Consider the following 21855-nt stretch of genomic DNA (forward strand, 5'->3'; position numbering starts at 1 on the left):
AATTTATTATTTTTAGTCATTACTTAACTATTAAGTCAATTTTTTAATTTAATAACTCAACAATATATTCTATCCAATGAATATTAGAGAATTATCAAAATTTATTATTTTTAGTATCAGTTAACCAATAAATTCTAATGCTAACTAGAAGATTTGCCAGTAACTTGCAAATACTTATGTCTTTATTTAATATTTTTTTGTTGTTTACAATATTTTTAATGTAAAATCCGGTTAATTAACGGCTAATTAACCCATAAATGAGAATTTAATCTAGAAAGCCTAAAATGTGATTTTTATGACTTAATATGATAGAGGAGATTGAGACGAGAATTCGGTACCAATTTTATAGAATTCGGACTAAGATTGGACCGAACGGGCCAAACCGGGCCAACCGGACCCAAAGTGGGCCCTTGTCCCAACATAACTAAACCAAAACCCTAGTTTTCAGCACTCTCTCTCCTCACAACACTCAAACTCACGCTGAAATTGAAGAGAATGGAGGAAGAACACTCTCTCTAAATTCTTTCTCTCACTTGATCTTCAAACCACCATAACTTTTGATCTAGAGCTCCGATTGCCGCTCCGTTTGCGGCCACGCGTTCACCGCGGAGAGCTCTACAAAACCCATACAATCAATCTTGAGGTAAGCCACGTTTTTATCTTCGAATTTCCAGTCTTATTTTCGAGTTTCATGAGCAAAAATATTGAGATTTTGGGGCTCTTTGATGTTATAGGACCCAACTCTCTTGAAGAAAAATGTTAATCTTGTCTCCTTGGACCTTGGGTGTGGTAAGATTCTCAATCCTAGTGTAATTTGTGGTTTTATGATGTTTGGATTTTGAGATGTTGTGTATGGGTGTGATGATTGTGATGCTACGATTTTAGGAAATTGCACGATCGGCAAAACCTCCGTTACCTTTTGGAAGGCCTACGCCCCATAGAAACTGTCTACCTGAGACTGTCCCTTGGCCCGTAGGTCCTGGCACAAGGTTAGAATTCTAGCTCTGTTAGAGGTGTTCCCGAAATGTCTGCGATCGAGTAAATAGCTCTACGAACGAATGGATCGAATCGAATTGGAAAATGGAAAGATTTGTACAAGTTATACCCTTCGTCACCACTTTGCGGAAAATGGTTAGATATCAATATGTTAGATACCTGTGACTCGATTGGTGGAATAGTATCTCTCTCCAAGAAAGCATGTTTTTTTTTACCGCCGCACGATGTGAATTAGGAAGGATTGGTCGACGAAATCTGAATCGAAGATTGAATCTTGATATACCTCAGAACAATACATTTTTGTTACCACGAGATTCCTTCCGGCAAGTGCACCGGTTATCGTCAAGTAAAAACTCACAATAGAGTGAGGTCGAATCCCACAAGGATTGGTTGAGTGAGCAATTCGGATTAGAAGTGTGTTCTAGTTGAGCGGAATCAAGATTTAGATGAGAATTGCGGAATGTAAAATTGGCAAGAAACGTAAATGGCAAGAAATTGAAATTTGCGGAATCTTAAATTGCATGAATTAAAGAGCGAGAAGCTAAATTGCTGAAATTAAAAAAAAAATCGGGGTGATTGCATGAATTTAATTGCAGAATGTAAAGAGAAAGTGGTAGATCAGAAATGGGGAATTCATTGGGGTTCAGGAGATATTGAGATCTCCGAATCAAAACATTTTTATCCTTTCCTCAACCAATGCATTCATTGAATTTTGCTTGGCAATCTTATATGATTGGATCCCAATCCCTTGGCTCACCAATTCTCTCTAAAAACAAACAAATTCCCAATCCCTTGGTTTAAATGTTCATAAGAAGAGATGATGCTCGATCACTGATTATACCACACAGTTTCATGAACCACAATTTGGTAGGATTACATGTCACAATATCCATCCAAACCCCAATCCAATTCACTGTGAGAAAGCTTCTCTAGCATGAATCCTCCATTCCTTTCCCAAGGTTCCGAAGGATTCCAATTATGGATAGTTTCTTTCCCAAGACAACTAACCAATGGAATTAGATCGAGAAGCTTTCTAACAAAATTCAAGAGAAAAGATTGAAGAAGAAGATAAAAACTATTATTGATTCATTGAATTACAATAGAGCTCCCTAACCCAATGAAAGGGGTTTAGTGAGTCATAGCTCTGAATTCAATTACAAAAGTATGAAAACTAGCAAAAATGATCCCAAGTTCCCAAAAGTCTCCCCTTAACTTAAATCCTATCCTATTTATACACTTTCTAAATTGAGCTTCTGTTGTGTTTCTTGGGCTTTGAGGCCCTTCCCTGATTTCCTTTTGCTTTGGGTTTATGATCCATAATCCTGATGAGGCTGCTGATCCAATTCTGTAACATTCATTGAGCCAACTTAGTGATAATCAAGTAATGACACATGACTCAACAAATTGAAATTCCAGACTCATCAATTCTTCAGGCCCAATCCCATAAACCATGATATTCAATTGGGTTTCATACCAGAGTACGTTTAAGTTAATGTTTGTGCTTAAATGCTAACTTAAACTGCAATATCTTTGGCCCATAAACCTTTTCAAATAATGGCGTTTAAGTTGCAGTTTAAGCTTCAGTTTAAGGTTAAACTGAAGCTTAAACGTGGAAATGGAAGAAAACAACCCTGGAGCGTAAAGTAGTCGAACACGTTTAAGCTTCAGTTTAAGGTTAAACTGAAGCTTAAACGTGGAAATGGAAGAAAGCAACCCAGGAGTGTGGAATGGTCGAACACGTTTAAGCTTCAGTTTAAGGTTAAACTGAAGCTTAAACGTGGAAATGAAGAAAGTAACCCTGGAGGAGAATTTTGGTCGAACACGTTTAAGCTTCAGTTTAAGGTTAAACTGAAGCTTAAACGTGGAAATGAAGAAAGCAACCCTGGAGGAGAATTTTGGTCGAACACATTTAAGCTCCAGTTTAAGGTTAAACTGGAGCTTAAACGTGGAAATGCTCCCTGGTGCATTTCTCATTTCTGGCGTTTAACTTCCAGTTTAAGGTTAAACTGGAGGTTAAACGCCACTTTCAGCTTTTCTTAGCTTTCATGATTTTGGCGTTTAAGCTCCAGTTTAAGCTTAAACTGGAGCTTAAACGCCACTTCCCAGCATTATATGGCTTGGCAGTTTAAGTTCCAGTTTAAGCTTAAACTGGAACTTAAACTCCACATGTGATATTCAAGCTTCCTTTATTGATTTTGTTGCTTCCTTGCCTAGCCTCTTCTTCCCTGAAATCATCCAAACAACTGCATCAAAGTCTTGCAAAATTTCATGAGAAATCTTCCATTCATAGCATTCAAGTAATATAACTAAAAACTCATGGAATTTGCATCAAAATCATACTGTTTGGATGGTTCATTGCTTTGTTGTTCATTTAACCATTCTTGGTTACTTTAAGCTCAAGAAAATGCATAAAACAACTAAAACTAACAGAAAAATGCTAGTGAAACTAGCCTAAGATGCCTTGGCATCACAACACCAAACTTAATACTTGCTTGTCCCTAAGCAAGTCCTGAGTTATTTGAGAAGAAAGTATGAAACAGAAAGCAATTACATTGGCTATATTAGCAAGCATTTGAAGTTCATCAGAAGGGTTTTATGCAGAAAGTTGCAGCATCACCTTTTCATTCATATCAGGTAAGATTATCACTTTTTCATTGCATCCATGAGGATCAAAGATGATGAGGATCAAAGATGATTATGTGAGAGGCGGAGGATGGCGGTGGAAGTGCTTGTTATGCCATGGGCCGAAAGGCCGTAATTGTTAATGACATGGCTGGTTATGGATTTAACCGTGAGCCGATTGGCTGGTTATGGATTTAACCGTGAGCCAGATGGCTAAATTATTGCCGTGTTACTGCAGAGCCATGATTATGGCTATGTATAAATGCATATATGCTGTTGAATGAATTGGGAATGTTGCACTTCCACTGTTGGAGATGAGAGTTTCCCTGGAAGGAAGCAGTGGCTAGCCACCACGTGCTCCAGGTTGAGACTCGAAGCTCTTTTGACCCTATGTCATAAGTGTGGCCGGACACTGTGAAAGACCCGAATGAGCTCGCCCCCGTAAATATTCACCAGTGAAGGTGATGGATATAGATCATGATTATGATCAAATTTATGATGAGTATAACTCGAGTTGGGGATGCGTAACAGAGGGACAGTCCAATGGTTAGCTACCAGGACTTGTCGGGTTGGCTCTATAACCGACAGATGATATCATCAGCCACTAAGGACAGGCATTCATCATATGCATACTATATGAATTGTTTGAGATTGCCTATTTGACTGCATATTACTTGCTAATTGTCTAAATGCCTTAATTATTCCTATTTGTATATTTCTTGTTTGATGTAACTGTGTTTGCTACATTATACTCCTATTGGTAGTTGGGAGGTGTGAAGGAATTGGAAAGGGAAGTATTAGTTAGACTGAAGAATCTTTAGTCAGATGCCCTTTATGGTTTAGCTTGTTTATAAGCTTTGAATTATCTGGAGGAAGTTCTAGGATTGCCTTCGGCTTTCCTCCATTATTATGTATTATAGATGTGGAAGCTGTTACCATGCTGGGGACCTCTAGTTCTCACCCATGCGGATTTTATGGTTTTCAGATGCAGGACGTGATGTTTCCCGCTGAGGCCTGCTGGAGACTTCTGGTTTAGCAAAGATCCTTTGTTCTTGGGGACTTTGTTTAGTTTATACGTTTTGCTTAGATACTTTTATCTTCATTAAATAATACAAACTGTGATGACTCCTCTTATAGGAGATTTTGGAGAATAGGTTTATGTATTTGTGTCCCTTTGGGTTTCCTTTGGGGTTTTCCTTATTTTATCATATGTATATATATTGCTATGCTCGGACCGGTTATCTTCGCATCCGGATTTTGAGTCTTGATATTCCTGTTTTTGACACTCCTTTGTATATATATAATCTCGCGATGGTTATCCTTATTCGTTACGTTATCGATCGGAGTGTTGCGCTTTTGAGTTGCGATTTTTGTTTACCCCTTTTTCTACAAAGGCTCCTAGTTATAATCAATCATTCATACTACTATATGTACTAAATTTTCATTTTTAGAGGTCGTAATACCTTGCCATCTCTGATTTATGACTTAAGCATAAGACTCTGTATGGTAGGGTGTTACATTATAGTATCAGAGCAGTTCGTTCCTGTAGAGCCTGAGGGACGGACTGACTATGCTTCTGTGTATTCTCTGTATGTGTGTTATGTGCTATTAGTATATCTGCTTGATATAATTGGCATAAACGTTCATGAGCATGCATTTGGGACCTTGAAGTACTAGACTTCCGATATTGAGACTGATCAACTTAATATCGATTGTTTGGTGTGTATAGGAACCAGATGGCGCCTCGTAGACGCGGTAGAGGTAGTGTGAGAGGTCGTACGAATGCTCGTGCGCTGGAGAATAACCCTAATGACCCGGTGAACTTTATGACTGCGTTGGAGAACATGGCTGCTGCTATGCAAGCCACTGCTGAGACTCTTGGTCAACAGATGAACAACCATGGTAATGATGGAGGTGGAGCTCAGGGCCCGATGACACTGGCAAACTTTTTGAAGGTAATCCACCTAAGTTCAAGAGAACTACTAGCCCGACTGAGGCTGATACATGGTTTCAGGCTATAGAGCGAGCACTGCAAGCACAAGTGGTGCCTGAAGGACAGCATGTCGATTTTGCTACCTATATGCTCACCAGTGAAGCGTCGCATTGGTGGCAAGGTATCCGACGTCTTCTGCAGCAGGGTGATGACTATATCACCTGGAATGTCTTCCAAGAAGAGTTCTATAAGAAGTACTTTCCGACTTCTGCTAGGACGGCCAAGGAGCTTGAATTGTTACAGCTGAAGCAGGGTACCATGTCCGTATCAGAGTATACTGACAAGTTTGAGGAGCTGTTCAGGTTCTCTCGCATGTGTCAAGGGACTCCGGTGGAATATGAGGAATGGAAGTGTGTTAAGTATGAAGGAGGACTCCGAAGTGATATCTTCAGTTCAGTAGGACCAATGGAAATCAGGACTTTCTCCGAATTGGTGAACAAGTGTAAGGTTGCTGAAGAGTGTGTGAAAAGGGTAGCCGCTGAGAAAGGGAGTCACAAAGAATCATTCCCACTGAACCGAGGGAAGAGCTTTGCACCTAGAGGTCCGTCTTTCAAGAGGGGAAGCTCTTTCAGGAGGCCCAACAACAACAACTCCCAAGGAAAGAAGTTTGGGAAGCAGCCTCAGAATGATCAAGCTTGTACTAGATGTGGGAGTCACCATCCGAGAGCACCATGCAAGGCCGGATGGGGTTTGTGCTACAATTATGGAAAGGCGGGGCATAAAGCCGCCAGTTGTCCGGAGAAGCAGAAACAAGGTGCTGGGAAGGCACAACAGACTGGTCGGGTGTTCACCACCTCAGCTATAGGTGCTGAGGGATCTGAGACACTCATTCGAGGTAACTGTGAAATAGCTGGTCAAACTTTAAATGCTTTATTTGATTCGGGAGCATCGCATTCATTCATTGCATTTGAGAAAGCCCATGAGTTAGGATTGAAGATCGTAACCTTAGGATATGACCTAAAAGTGTATAATGCTACCCATGAAGCCATGGTAACTAGGCTAGGATGCCCGAAAGTTTCCTTTAGGTTCAAGAAGCGTGATTTTATTCATAATTTAATCTGCTTGCCGATGATCAGTCTTGATCTTATCTTGGGATTGGGCTGGTTATCTAAGAACCATGTCCTGCTTGATTGTTCTACAAAGTCGGTGTACTTTATGCCGAAAGATATAGAAGGGCCGGTAGTGGTAAATAATTATTACTTGAATTCGATGATGGTGAACTGTTCCAGAACCGAATGTCAGGGTATCCTGTTATTAACCGCGGGTGTTTCGGGTGATGATCAAAGGTTGGAGCAGATTCTGGTTGTGTGTGAGTTTCCGGAAGTGTTTCCTGATGATATTGATGAGTTTCCACCTAATCGAGAGGTTGAGTTTGCTATTGAATTGGTGCCTGGGGCAGGCCCAATCTCAAGTGCTCCTTATAGGATGTCACTGTTAGAGATGAACGAGCTAAAGTCTCAGTTAGATGATTTGTTGGGAAAGAATTTTATACGACCAAGTGTCTCCCCGTGGGGTGCGCCAGTGCTACTAGTAAAGAAGAAAGATGGAAGTATGCGGCTCTGTGTGGATTATAAGCAGCTGAACAAGGTCACAATAAAGAATAAGTACCCATTGCCGAGGATTGATGATCTCATGGATTAGTTGTAAGGAGTTGGAGTTTTCTCCAAGATCGATTTGCGATCCGGTTATCACCAGATAAGGGTGAGGGGTGAGGATATCCCTAAGACCGCTTTTAGGACTTGTTATGGTCATTACGAGTACACTGTGATGTCCTTTGGATTGACAAACGCTCCTGCAGTGTTTATGGATTACATGAATAAAGTTTTCCGTCTGTTTCTAGATAAAGTCGTTGTTGTCTTCATTGATGGCATACTGATTTACTCCAAGACTGAAGAAGAGCATGCGGAACACTTGAGGACCGTGTTACAGATTCTAAAGGAGAAGAAACTTTATGCAAAATTGTCTAAGTGCGAGTTTTGGAAGAGTGAGGTGAAGTTTTTGGGTCACGTGGTGAGTAAGAAGGGAATAGCCGTAGATCCAACTAAGGTGGAGGCTGTGATGGATTGGAAGCAACCAACCACAGTAACAGAGATAAGGAGTTTTCTGGGCTTAGCTGGCTATTACCGAAGGTTTATCAAGGGCTTTTCACAGATAGCCTTGCCAATGACAAAGTTAACCCGCAAAGACACTCTGTTTGTTTGGACTCCTGAGTGCGAGGAGAGCTTTCATACATTGAAGAAAAAGTTGACCACTGCACCTGTGTTAGTGTTACCTGAGCCGAATGAGCCATTTGAGGTGTACTGTGATGCCTCATTAAAGGGTTTGGTGTGCGTACTGATGCAGCATCATAATGTGGTGGCGTATGCCTCACGGTAGTTGAGACTGCATAAAGTTAACTATCCTACGCATGATTTGGAACTTGCTGCGGTTGTGTTTGCCTTGAAGGTGTGGAGGCATTACCTCTATAGGGTTAAGTTCCAAGTTTTCTCTGATCATAAGAGCTTGAAATATCTCTTTGATCAGAAAGAGCTTAATATGAGGCAGAGGAGGTGGATGGAATTGTTGAAGGACTACGACTTTGAGTTGAATTACCATCCGGGAAAGGCGAACGTAGTGGCGGATGCGTTAAGTCGGAAGTCGTTATATGCGGCTTGGATGATGCTTCAAGAGGAGAAGTTACTCAAGGGGTTCGAGAGTCTGAAAATTGGTGCTCGAGAAGTATCCGGAACCTTATGTTTGAACCGATTAGAAATCTCAAGTGACTTTAAGTCTGAACTCCTAAAGGCTCATCAAAATGATGAAGCGTTATGGAAGGTGTTATCGGCTATTGAGCAAGGAAAACAGTGGAGAGTGTCGGAAGAAAAAGATGGGTTATGGAGATTCAAGGGTAGGATCATTGTGCTGGATGTTGGCACTTTGAGGCAAGATATTTTAAAGGAGGCACACAAAAGCGGATTCTCCATTCACCCGGGAAGTACTAAGATGTACCATGATTTAAAGGCGATGTTCTGGTGGCCGGGTATGAAGAATGATGTGGCGGAATATGTTTCAAAGTGCTTAACTTGTCAAAAGGTAAAGATTGAATATCAAAGACCGTCCGGGATGTTACAACCCTTAGAGATTCCACAATGGAAGTGGGAAAGTATTGCAATGGACTTTGTGTCGGGATTGCTAAGGACTAGGGCTGATTTTGATGCTATCTGGGTGATTGTGGACCGACTGACGAAGTCAGCTCACTTTCTACCCATTCGTATGACTTACACCCTTGAGGAGCTAGCACGGTTATACATAAAGGAGATTGTGAGACTTCATGGTGTACCTGCTACTATAATCTCTGATAGAGATCCTCGTTTCACTTCAAGGTTTTGGGGTGCATTTCAGAAAGCTTTTGGAACCCGATTAAGCTTGAGCACGGCTTACCATCCTCAAACAGATGGTCAATCTGAGAGGACGATCCAAACACTAGAGGATATGTTGAGAGCTTGTGTTTTGGACCAACCGGCGAGTTGGGATCGGTATATGCCATTAGTGGAGTTTGCATACAATAATAGTTATCATGCGAGCATTGGAATGGCTCCGTATGAGGCCTTGTATATGAGAAAATGTCAATCTCCGCTATGTTGGTATGAGGCTGGAGAGAAGGGCTTGTTGGGGCCGGAGATGATAGCTGAGACCACTGAACAAGTCAAGAAAATCCGAGATAGGATGCTTACGGCGTAGAGTCGTCAAAAGAGTTACGCGGATCAGAGGCGAAAGCCCTTAGAATTTGGGGAAGGAGACCATGTTTTCCTTAAGGTTACTCCGACCACGGGAGTAGGTAGGGCGATTAAAGCAAAGAAGTTGAATCCTCGATACCTTGGTCCATTTCAGATCCTGGAGAGGATTGGACCGGTGGCGTATCGGATGGCTCTACCACCTCATCTTTCAAACCTACATGACGTCTTTCACGTGTCGCAGCTTCAGAAGTACACTCCTGATGCTAGCCATGTGTTGGAACCTGAATCGGTTCAGTTAAGAGAAGATTTGACGCTTCCAGTGGCTCCGGTCAGAATTGATGATACTAGTATCAAACGGTTGCGTGGAAAAGAGGTTTCATTAGTCAAAGTGGCATGGAGTCGAGGCGGTGTTGAGGAACACACTTGGGAACTTGAGTCAGAGATGCGAACGGATTACCCGCACTTATTCTCAGGTAATTGCATTTGAATTTTGTGGGCAAAATTCCCAATTAGGTGGGTAGAATGTAAAACCCGGTTAATTAATGGCTAATTAACCCATAAATGAGAATTTATTCTAGAAAGCCTAAAATGTGATTTTTATGGCTTAATATGATAGAGGAGATTGAGACGAGAATTTCGGTACCAATTTTATAGAATTCGGACCAAGATTGGACCGAACGGGCCAAACCGGGCCAACCGGACCCAAAGTGGGCCCTTGGCCCAACATAACTAAACCAAAACCCGAGTTTTCAGCACTCTCTCTCCTCACAACACTCAAACTCACGCTAAAATTGAAGAGAAGGGAGGAAGAACACTCTCTCAAGTTCTTTCTCTCACTTGATCTTCAAACCACCATAACTTTTGATCTAGAGCTTCGATTGCCGCTCCGTTTGTGGCCACGCGTTTACCGCGGAGAGCTCTACAAAACCCATACAATCAATTTTGAGGTAAATTACGTTTTGCTCTTCGAATTTCCAGTCTTATTTTCGAGTTTTATGAGCAAAAATGTTGAGATTTTGGGGCTCTTTGATGTTATAGGACCCAACTCTCTTGAAGGAGAAGGTTAATCTTATCTCCTTGGACCTTGGGTGTGATAAGATTCTCAACCCTAGTGTAATTTGTGATTTTATGATGTTTGGGTTTTGAGATGTTGTGTATGGGTGTGATGATTGTGGCTTAGGTTGTGTATATGTGAATATTGGAGCTTGATTGGTGATATTGAAAAACTTGAAAAAGGGTTTGGTGGTGAAAAATCTGTTCTTGGAGGTGTTGAGGCCTTGAGAGCTTGAGGAAAAGTGGTTTGGAGGTGCTCCGGTGGAGCTTGGGAAATCGGCTAAGGTATAGTTTCGGTTTCTCGTATCTAATATGTAATGTGGTAGGAAATACTTAGGCTAGAGGCCCTAAGATAGGCATTGAATTGTTGATGATGTTGAATGGTTGATATATATGATGTGGTCATATATGTGATGATGATTATTGATGCCTTGATGGTATGATGTATGAGAAATATGCATATTGTGATATATGCTTGATGATTGGTTATGGTTGAATTGTGGGTTGAACCATGTTGATGGTGAGTATGATAATGATTGTGTACAATGATAATTTATTGGAATTGGTGTTGTTGAAAATTGGCATGAGGAAGAGTGTGTGATATATCAATGTGTTTGAGTTTGAGCCACTTGGGTGAAGTGGGTTAAAATGATGGGATAGTGTTTTTGGTGAATTGTGGTAAAGTGTCAATGTGTGAGTTGAGGAGGCTTGATGTTGAATTTGATATATTTTGATGGATTTCAAAGAAAAGGGATGAAATTGGCATGTTTTGATTGATTTTGAAAAGAGTTGAAAATGGCTTGTTTTGAAAATGGCACTTTGTGGTTTTGTATGAAAAACATGGTTTTTGGGCATACTTTGACAGGACATAACTTGGACTACGGATCTCTGTTTTATGCCAAATCTGTTTAGAAATGAAATTGGATCCGGGATGTCCATGCCGTTCGAAGAACGGGTGAAAAATGATTTAAAATGAGAAAGTTATGTCCGTCGGAAGATTGGGGGTTGAATCTGTGAATTCTGCAGTTTTTAACTTAGAAAATTTTTTAGCAGAATGACCCCTCGCGCATAGGCGCACTTGGCGCGTACGCGCCATTCTTCCAGAAAGTGCCATCCACGCGTGCACGTGATGTGCGCAGGCGCGCCGATGTGCTGCACCCAATGCCCAGCCATTTTGCCAGAGAGTTGTGCCAAAACTGTGCCAACTTTGTGCTTGGGGCACAAGAGCACCCACGCGTACGCGTGGTTGATGTGTGCGCGTCGATTTGCTAGTTTTCAACCCACGCGTTAGCGTGCATGACGCTTACGCGTCGATGGGTTTTGTGGCCATCCACGCGTGCGCGTGGAGTGCGCGTACGCGTGGCCCTGTTTTCATCCCAAAGTTGATTTTTGAGTTTTAAAAGCCAAATCTCATACTTCTAAGCCTCCGATCTCACCACTTATATATTAAATCATTATGATATGCCTAGCTATTAGAAAAGGAGCTAGGAGATGTGGTAACTTGCGAGTGAAGCAAGGGAAAAATGAATGATCAATGAGGATCAAAGATGATTATGTGAGAGGCGGAGGATGGCGGTGGAAGTGCTTGTTATGCCATGGGCCGAAAGGCCGTAATTGTTAATGACATGGTTGGTTATGGATTTAACCGTGAGCCGATTGGCTAGTTATGGATTTAATCGTGAGCCGGATGGCTAGATTATTGCCGTGTTACGGCGGAGCCATGATTATGGCTATGTATAAATGCATATATGCTGTTGAATGAATTGTGAATGTTGCACTTCCACTGTTGGAGATGAGAGTTTCCCTGGAAGGAAGCAGTGGCTAGCCACCACGTGCTCCAGGTTGAGACTCGAAGCTCTTTTGACCCTATGTCATAAGTGTGGCCGGACACTGTGAAAGACCCGGATGAGCTCGCCCCCGTAGATATTCACCAGTGAAGGTGATGGATATAGATCATGATTATGATCAAATTTATGATGAGTATAACTCGAGTTGGGGATGCGTAATAGAGGGACAGTCCAATGGTTAGCTACCAGGACTTGTCGGGTTGGCTCTATAACTGTGTTTGCTACATTATACTCCTATTGGTGGTTGGGAGGTGTGAAGGAATTGGAAAGGAAAGTATTAGTTAGACTGAAGAATCTTTAGTCAGATGCCCTTTATGGTTTAGCTTGTTTATAAGCTTTGAATTATCTGGAGGAAGTTCTAGGATTGCCTTCGGCTTTCCTCCATTATTATGTATTATAGATGTGGAAGTTGTTACCATGCTGGGGACCTCTGGTTCTCACCCATGCGTGTTTTGTGGTTTTCAGATGCAGGACGTGAGGTTTTCCGCTGAGGCCTGCTGGAGACTTCTGGTTTAGCGAAGATCCTTTGTTCTTGGGGACTCTGTTTAGTTTATATGTTTTGCTTAGATACTTTTATCTCCATTAAATAATACAAACTGTGATGACTCCTCTTATGGGAGATTTTGGAGAATAGGTTTATGTATTTGTGTCCCTTTGGGTTTCCTTTGGGGTTTTCCTTATTTTATCATATGTATATATATTGCTATGCTCGGACCGGTTATCTTCGCATCCGGATTTTGAGTCTTGATATTCCTGTTTTTGACACTCCTTTGTATATATATAATGTCGCGATGGTTATCCTTATTCGTTACGTTATCGATCGGAGTGTTGCGCTTTTGAGTTGCGATTTTTGTTTATCCCTTTTTCTACAAAGGCTCCTAATTATAATCAATCATTCATACTACTATATGTACTAAATTTTCATTTTTAGAGGTCGTAATACTTTGCCATCTTGATTTATGACTTAAGCATAAGACTCTGTATGGTAGGGTGTTACATTTAAACTTTGTAGAACCAAAACTAATTTATTATGAATCTAAATTTTATTTAAAGATTATCATAAACTAATGAATTATTGCATATATAAGATGGAATTTAAATTTCTAATACTTCTTTAAGAGGATAAATGAAATGACTAATCAACTAATTCAGATTAATTCTCTATTTAATATTTATAATACCAAAATTAATATAGAATTATATTTTATGATAAATAAATCATAAATAAATATTAAATAGAATTTTTTAGTAAAAATATTTTAATTTTAAATTATAAATTATAAATTATAAATTTTAAATTTTTTAAATAAAAAATTTGATAATTAAAAAATTAACTAATATTAATTAATTAAAAATTCATTTTCTATATTTATATAATAAAGCACTGAATGCCAATAAATTATAACTTAAATAGTATAATCTCTTCATACTCAATTAAGATGTTACGAATTCGAGTCTCCTATCTGTCTATCTTTGGTAAAAATAATAAAGCAGTGAATCACTTCACCCAACTTTTGTGTGTCTCAGCCGTGCAAGCTACGCTCTAATAAGCCATTTGTGGTATCTTATATGATTTAAATTAAATTCCTCAATTTACATATATATAGTCTAATCACTAATCAATGGATTGGGAATTTTTCTTTGGGTTAGGTGGTAGAACCATATTAGTAGTCGAGAACGGATGTTTTCTATTTTTTTTAATTATTTAGTAAAATATGATATCTTAATTTATATTTTTTAAGCGAATCTATAAAAAATATACAAAAAAATATTAAATAATAAAAAATTATATTTTATTAAACAATTAAAAACATTGAGATAATTATCTCCAAAAAAGAGTAACCCACTACTTTTAGTTTATAATTACATTTATTATTTTTAATAGTCTTTTAATATGGACTACATACTGCATATATACTTCTTCGATAAGAGTTAATTTTCATTATATTTAAAATAATTAATTATTTTAATTTTAAAGTTTTTAAAGAAAATATTTATCTTTTATTTAATTTTATTTCATAATTTTTTTATTTTTAATTATAATACAATTAAAAAAAACTGAAAAGGAGTAGCACATATAACAATTCATTCCATATTTATTCTTCATGTTTTTTTATCGACTCACTTCATTATAACTTATTTTTCATAAAACCACTACAACAAATAAAAATTTTTACAACGGTCGAAAACTGTTGTCTAGATCAGAAAACCATTATTAAAACTTTAAGAAACGTTTTGGCAACGGTTTTTAACCTGTAGTATATGCGACCATTAACAATGTTAATAGACATCAGTTTTTTACCTAAGGTAATAGGAACAAAAAAAGCTATTGCCCTTGTTATTCTATTAGACAATGATTTTTACAATAATTTTTAAATCAACCAACGATTTAAATTATAATAGGATAGACAACGGTTTTATGCCGTTGTAGCTTTATTATTAATTTGGACAACAATTTGAAAATCGTTGCTTTTGTGCTTTTTTTTAAGAACAGTTTTAATATTATTGGTATTTTGTAGCTGTTTTTGACAATGATTTTAACATTATTGTCTTTTATGACTTTTGACAATAATTTTTTTGTAGTTATGTATTTCTTTATTTCTAATGATTTTCTTAGGTTGCATTAAAATTAGCATTCTAACTTTTTTTTCTAATTTAGTGTCAATAAATAACTTTAATTATTAAAAGCAAATTACTAAAAAAAACTAATAGAACATTTACCATCAAATTCGATTCATAAAGCATTCTATAAAATTCACATACATTAAATTATTATTCTAAAATACTATAACACTAATCTAAGTCATAACAACCTTTAACTATATCATCTTTGCAAAATATTCAATAACAAAAAGAGTTGAAGTAATTAAGTAATATGTAGCTAAGTTTATTATTATGTCCATAATTTCATGATTTTTACTTTCTGACATTTGAACTTCAAATTTTATAACATTAATCAAATTTTTTTTCTCTTTAAAATAATTTTTTTAAAATAAAATAAAAAATAGTAAATTAAATATAAAACTACACCTTTTTAATGCTAATAATACTTGCTTAAAAAAAAGAAAAGGAAAAGGAGCTTAGTTGCATTAATCATCAAACCAAATTATAACTTATGAAAATGAGATTAGGTGCATGCTTCAAGACATACGATACAAATCACTAGATAAAAGGAACAAGTGTTTATACATGAAAACAGGGGTGCTGCATATATTTAGTTATAAAGGAATTGACATCTACAGAAATTAATAGTAGAAATTAATTACAGTTTTTTAAAGGCAATAACAGCAACAACATTGAAATTCAATCAAACTATATTAAAAGCAATGAAAAACAAGATATTAAAATGAAAAAGAAAGAGTTATCGGGGTACTAAATTACTAATACATAATTAACAAAATAATAAATTCAATTTCAAAAAGGCATAACTCAAAGTCATAACACAATTATTAACACCAAAACAACTTGTTTTTCATACTTAATTTAGTCTAGATGTTCCTTACTTAATTATTTCAGTACTCAAATATTGAGAAAGGCCATATCTAATACTGCTGTTAATAAAAAAACCTTGATACCTAATACTGCTATTGCATCTTTTAACTAAATATACAACAAATCATGTAGTAGGTGTATGATCAATATGCCAAAATAAATATAATGTGAAGTGAATTTAAAGGGATTTGGGATAATTCATTGCCTACTCTCTTCCTCAAGCTCTCTCTTTCACTGTCGCTCGACAATGACGGCAAGGCTGACTTCAACGGCATCGGCTAAGGCTCCTTCTCCTCTTCTTCGTCCGTCGCGTCTCTCCCTCTCGTGACAGTAGTGGTGACGACGCTCCTTGCCAACACCGCACCATCCTTTCCTTCCTCTCTTCTAATCTGCGCATATGTGTGGGTGGAGTGCGTTGTGTGTGAGCAGGGACGAATTTAAAGGGGCAAGTGATAGCTTGGCTGCCAACAAATTTTAAATTTATATTATTATAATAGATGTATTATATAGAGTAAAATTTAATAGTGTAGTAATAATAAAAAGAGTTAATATTTTTTATGTATTAGAATTTAAATTTTTTTACATACATTTATATACATTTATATTATTTGTATTTTTTTATTTAATTTAAAGTTCTTTTTATATTTATTTTTTATAATTAATTTTAACTTCTATAATTATATAAAAAATATTTTAATATTATTTATAATAATATTATTTTTTTAGTTGGAAATTTAGTTATTTCTTTTTTTATTATTTTTCTATTACTACTTTTTACCTCTATTATTATATAAAAATACTTTAGTATATTTTAAATTTACATAACAAAATTATTAGTAAAATTAATTTATATTATTTTATGTCATATTTTATAATTATATAAAACATAAAAATTTAATTTGTGACACATAAATACTTATTAAAGTAAATTAATTAACAAAATATTTTAAAATAGATAATTTTATATTTTATTAAATGTAAAATCATAAAAAATTATGAAAAAATTATAAAGATTGGGATCATTCTTTTTATTTGACAAGTATTTATTAATTTTTTAATTAAAAATTAATTATAATTATATCTATTATCAAATATATAATATTATATTTAATTATAAAAAATTTTAATTTTCGACCCTCCATAATTAGATTCCTGAGTCCGTTCCTGTGTGTAAGTGAATAGGAGTGAGCCTGGCAGCTGGGGTGGGTTAGGATTAGGGTGTGTGAGAGAGAAGTTTAGGATTAGGTAAAAAAAGTAATGTAGAGTAATAATTAAAAATCAAATATAGTTCGATATAATTACTTTTGAAAATACTATTTATTTAAAAATTTGTCAATTAATTTTAAATAGCTATTCTAATTTTTAAATTAAAAATAACATAATTAATTTTTTTAGTACATAAAAATCAATTTAAATACTTTCAATAAAATAATTTTTCATAATAAAAAGTTCAATTTAATAAAATAAAACACAACTTATTCATAATTAAATTTTCCGAAAATAATGAGTGTTACACACTTTGCACGAAATTAAAATAAATTAATTGTTATATATAAAAAATATTTAATAAACAAATCTTAAAAATTAATATTAAATAAATATATTTTTATTAAATTATATAAAAAATTATATTTAATTAGAATTACTATTATATAAATTAACTAATGGTTTATATTTGTAAAGTTAAAGGTAATAATTTATGCTATTGGCTTTTTGTAACGTAAAAATAATTATAATTAGTTAGATAAATATTATCAACTATGGTTACTCATATAAAAAATATTAATAATAATATCAATATATAAATGCAATTGAAAAAAGAAATAGAGTTGCATTTATATTTGTAATTATACATAAAAAAATTAAAGAATAAAGTATATCAATTACTGCATAAAATAAATAATTTGTGAATTTAAATATGATTTTAGTAAATATAAATGTGTATGTTAATAATGATTAGTTTTAAGAATTAGAAAAAAATACACTTTGTGAATAAAAAACTTTAGTGTTTATTAAAAATTATATATTTTTCTATAATGCTTCTAAATTGATTTTTCATTAAAGTTTTATTTTTCTATCTTGGTAAAATTTTGTATTTAAAATTTTAAAATATATTAGTAATTTTTATCAAAAGAACATACATATTAATAAATTGTGAATAATTTTTTGCCGAAAAATTTTAGAATCACAATTGTGTTAAATTGATGTCCTCTTGTTTAATTTGCGTCTTTATTTCTCATATTTTTATAATAAAATCCAGTTTAATTTTTCTAAAATAATGATCATTTTCAGCAAAGAAATGAATTAGCAATATAAACTTTCTTGTTATTTTTTAGTATCACTGAATAATTATCCTTTATATTAGATTTTAATAAGTATTGTTAATGTTAATTTTCTCATAACCTATTATCATCATCATTAAAATTCACCCTGCTAAAAAGAGTAAATGAAGTAAAAGGAATCTTAGTATCACTAATTAGAATCACGTTTTGAAAATATTAAAATTGAAAATGTATACATAGAATATATAAAATTAATTTAAAATTCAATAATTTTAAATAAAAATTTATGCATAAATTGATCTATAAGTAAACTTTTGAAAATATTGAATAGTTTTTTACTCAGTTGACTTCGTATAATCTTTATCTTTGTTTGTTTTAAATAATTACTTTTATTTATTATTCTCTTTTGTCTTTTTAGCTTACATTTAAATACTACAGTACAAAAAATAAAAATATATATTAAACAAAATGCAAGTATAAATAATATTCAATTTCTAATTTTATTTTTCATAATTTATGACATTATATATTTTTAATAATATTATTATAATTAAAAAATATAAGTTATTGAAAAAAATTGTAATATATAGGTGACAACTGATAAAGATACGATTAGGCCAAAAATGGTAAAACAAAAAAAATAAAATTATAAGGAAATTATATATTTTAGTGCTTTAAAGAGTTTATTACTTAATATATATGTCTATTAAACTTAAATACTATAGTGCAAGAATAAAGTTATTAGATGTAATACAAATATAAATATAATATTTTAATAATTAAAAATAATATCTATTTTTTCATAAATCATGAAATTATGCATTTTTAATATTATTATTGCGATTAAATAATTTTAAAAATATTAATTATTGAAAAAATGATATATAAGTGACAAAAACAATATATAATTGATAAACATAATTAGGTAAAAAAAGAACTTAAAAAATTATAAGGACATCATACAATATAGTATTTTAGGAATTCATTTTCCAACATATAGTGAGCTAATTATTTAACAAACTAAAATAAAGAATTGTCATTATCAACTAAATTTTTTAAATAATTGTGCAAATAATTATTAGCAAGGATATAGGAAAAAGAGCAAAATGCATAAGATTATATAAAAGGAGATAAAAAAGATGTGTGAAGTGAATGTTAATTTATATAGTAACTATAAGAAGAAATGAAAATAAAAAAGAGAATGAATTTGGTTTTATTAACCAATTTATTCTATTAAAGAAAAATAACATTACTATTAAAGGCAAAAAGTAATTTACATAGAAATAAAGAATAAAAAGAGATAAAAATGTAAGACTAAACACTATGTAGGAGGAATAAAAAGTGATGTGATGATAAAAAAAATTATAAATGACAATTTTACTAAAATGTTTATATGAAAATATTAAAAGCTATTTATTATGTCAAGAGTTTATTGTGTCATTATTTGATTCTTATTATATATTATTCTTTAAATAAGATATATAGTATTAGAATTTATATCATTGATATGAATTAACATTGTTTATACTACAATTTTTTATAGAATTAGATAATTTAAGGTGTGAAATTATGAAATTAATGCTAGATTAATGATATAGATACTAATTTTTATGACAGTATAAATATAATTTTAAGATAGTTATTTTTTTTTATGTTGTTGCAAACTAAGTTTATGGATGATATACGATAATTTTATGAGACTTAAAAATTTATATATTATTTACTTATTATAACACTATTTTAAATTTTTTTATATAATTATATTAAGTGTATACTAAAATTAGTTATTATTAATATAAAATATAAGTTAAAATATAAAATATATATTAAAAATAATTAAATTATACATATATTTATTTATAAATACATGATGACTAATTTTGGTAATTAATTTTAATGTATAAAATAAATTTTCGCTTTTTATATATTATAATAGATAAATGATAGACGGATAAATAGATTCATAGTGCAGGTGCATGTACGTAGAAAATGTGAGAATGTAAAGAATTTAGTATGTTGGTCAATTATTGAGAAAATGTTGGTTTTGTAGAATTTCATAATCATATATATGTTGCCAATGCAAAGTGGTAAGTGTACCTCTTATATCTGGTTTATATTTTACAGAAACGAAAGTGAGGCTATTAAGAACATAACTAGAATGAGACCCGCGCGATGCGTGGGACGATAAATTAATGATAATATATAATAAATATTAAAAATTATTATATTTTATAGAAATAAATTAAATATATGTAAATTGAATTTAAATTTAAAAGGTGTTTTATTTTAAATAATTTGTAGTACAAAAGATTTGGATGTTGGAGTTGTACAAAGTGATATTTTTATTTGGTGGTTTAATTTTTGCATTTATTTTAGTTGATGGACTTAGTCATCTTATGTGGCGCTCGTCTTCCTTTTTTTTGTTGTTTGTTAGAGTTGGTATTTTCTTCTTTTTGTCGTAGGTTCTTGCAAAGATATGTTCTTTAAGAATTGTTAAGTTTGATGTACTTTTTATTGTGTTATTTGGTTCCATGTTTGTATGTATGCTTCTTTCAAATATATATTTTGAATTTGTATAGTTTTCTTTCTCCTTAATCTCTTGATGGGGTGGTACTTCAATGTCATTATTTTTCTGAAATGTCATTAGATTTGAAGCAGTTGTGCCCAATAAATTTTTTGCGTCGCCATCAAATAGTACAAAAGTTGTTGTAACACTTTGATTTAAAACCTTTAATTGAATTCTGAACCTAAAATAAGTATTGGACTAGCAACTAATAATTTGATAGATGAGATTATGAAAAGTATATAGAGTTACCTTATTGTTGGATATTGTGGTGTTTGATTACATGTGCCACAAATGTAGTTGTTTCTTTTTTTATATGCTTTCTTCTGACACTTTTTACATTTAACATAGTTCCATCCTAATTTGTCATCAATTTCGTTTATAGTTGCTAAAATTGTAAAGATCCTTTTCTATTCTAATATTTAATTTATGTTATCATTAGGTATATGGTATTTGAGTAAGTATGAATGTATGATGCATGTTGTGATTTTTTTTTGTCATACCTGATCATCAGATTCTCATTGCATGACCATTAGAACTTGGATAGTTATTCGATTTCTAATCGTTCTGCTCTGAAAGAATGATGCTTTATTGAGTAAGTTTGAGATGTGCAGTTCGAAAATAATTTTTTTGTGCTAAATTTGATGTTATGTGAAGGAATAGTGATAAGAGACTTATATATGTAGTTTCAATGGTATGGAATTTAAATACTTATAACGTAAAATTTATTATGATTAATAATATTATTATGACATTTGTAATATGGATGTTTATTACCTTTAGTGAGTTATTTATAAAAATTAATAAATTAATTGTTGCGATTATAAATATAACGATAAGATATAATAAATATAGGAATATGAATTCAATGTATTTGGAGGTTACAAATTTATTGGATTCTATTTTTTAGTTTTTTATTTGTATATTTTTTTTTGCTAATTTAAAAATAATAGTTGATTTGACAAGAATTGAGTGGTTGATTCTAAAGTTGTGCCAAATAATAATTATTCTAAAGTTGGCAATGCAATTGACGTAGTCAATAACCTAAACTTATGGAGTTGCGGTCAACATAATTATTGTAATAATTATATATTTAGATTTGTATCCATGCATGATGCATCTTATATGTATAAATATATGCAACAAAAGCTAAAAGTTAAACATTTTTAGTAAAAAAAAAAAGAAAATAGTTAATTAGTGTTTTGAGGTAAACATGCATGCATGATGCATTTTATATACTACGAATATATCTAATATGAAAATGTATGTCTAATATCATATGTTTTTTGGT

Source organism: Arachis hypogaea, chromosome 2, assembly GCF_003086295.3.
Source record: "Arachis hypogaea cultivar Tifrunner chromosome 2, arahy.Tifrunner.gnm2.J5K5, whole genome shotgun sequence".
Taxonomy (NCBI): Eukaryota; Viridiplantae; Streptophyta; class Magnoliopsida; order Fabales; family Fabaceae; genus Arachis; species Arachis hypogaea.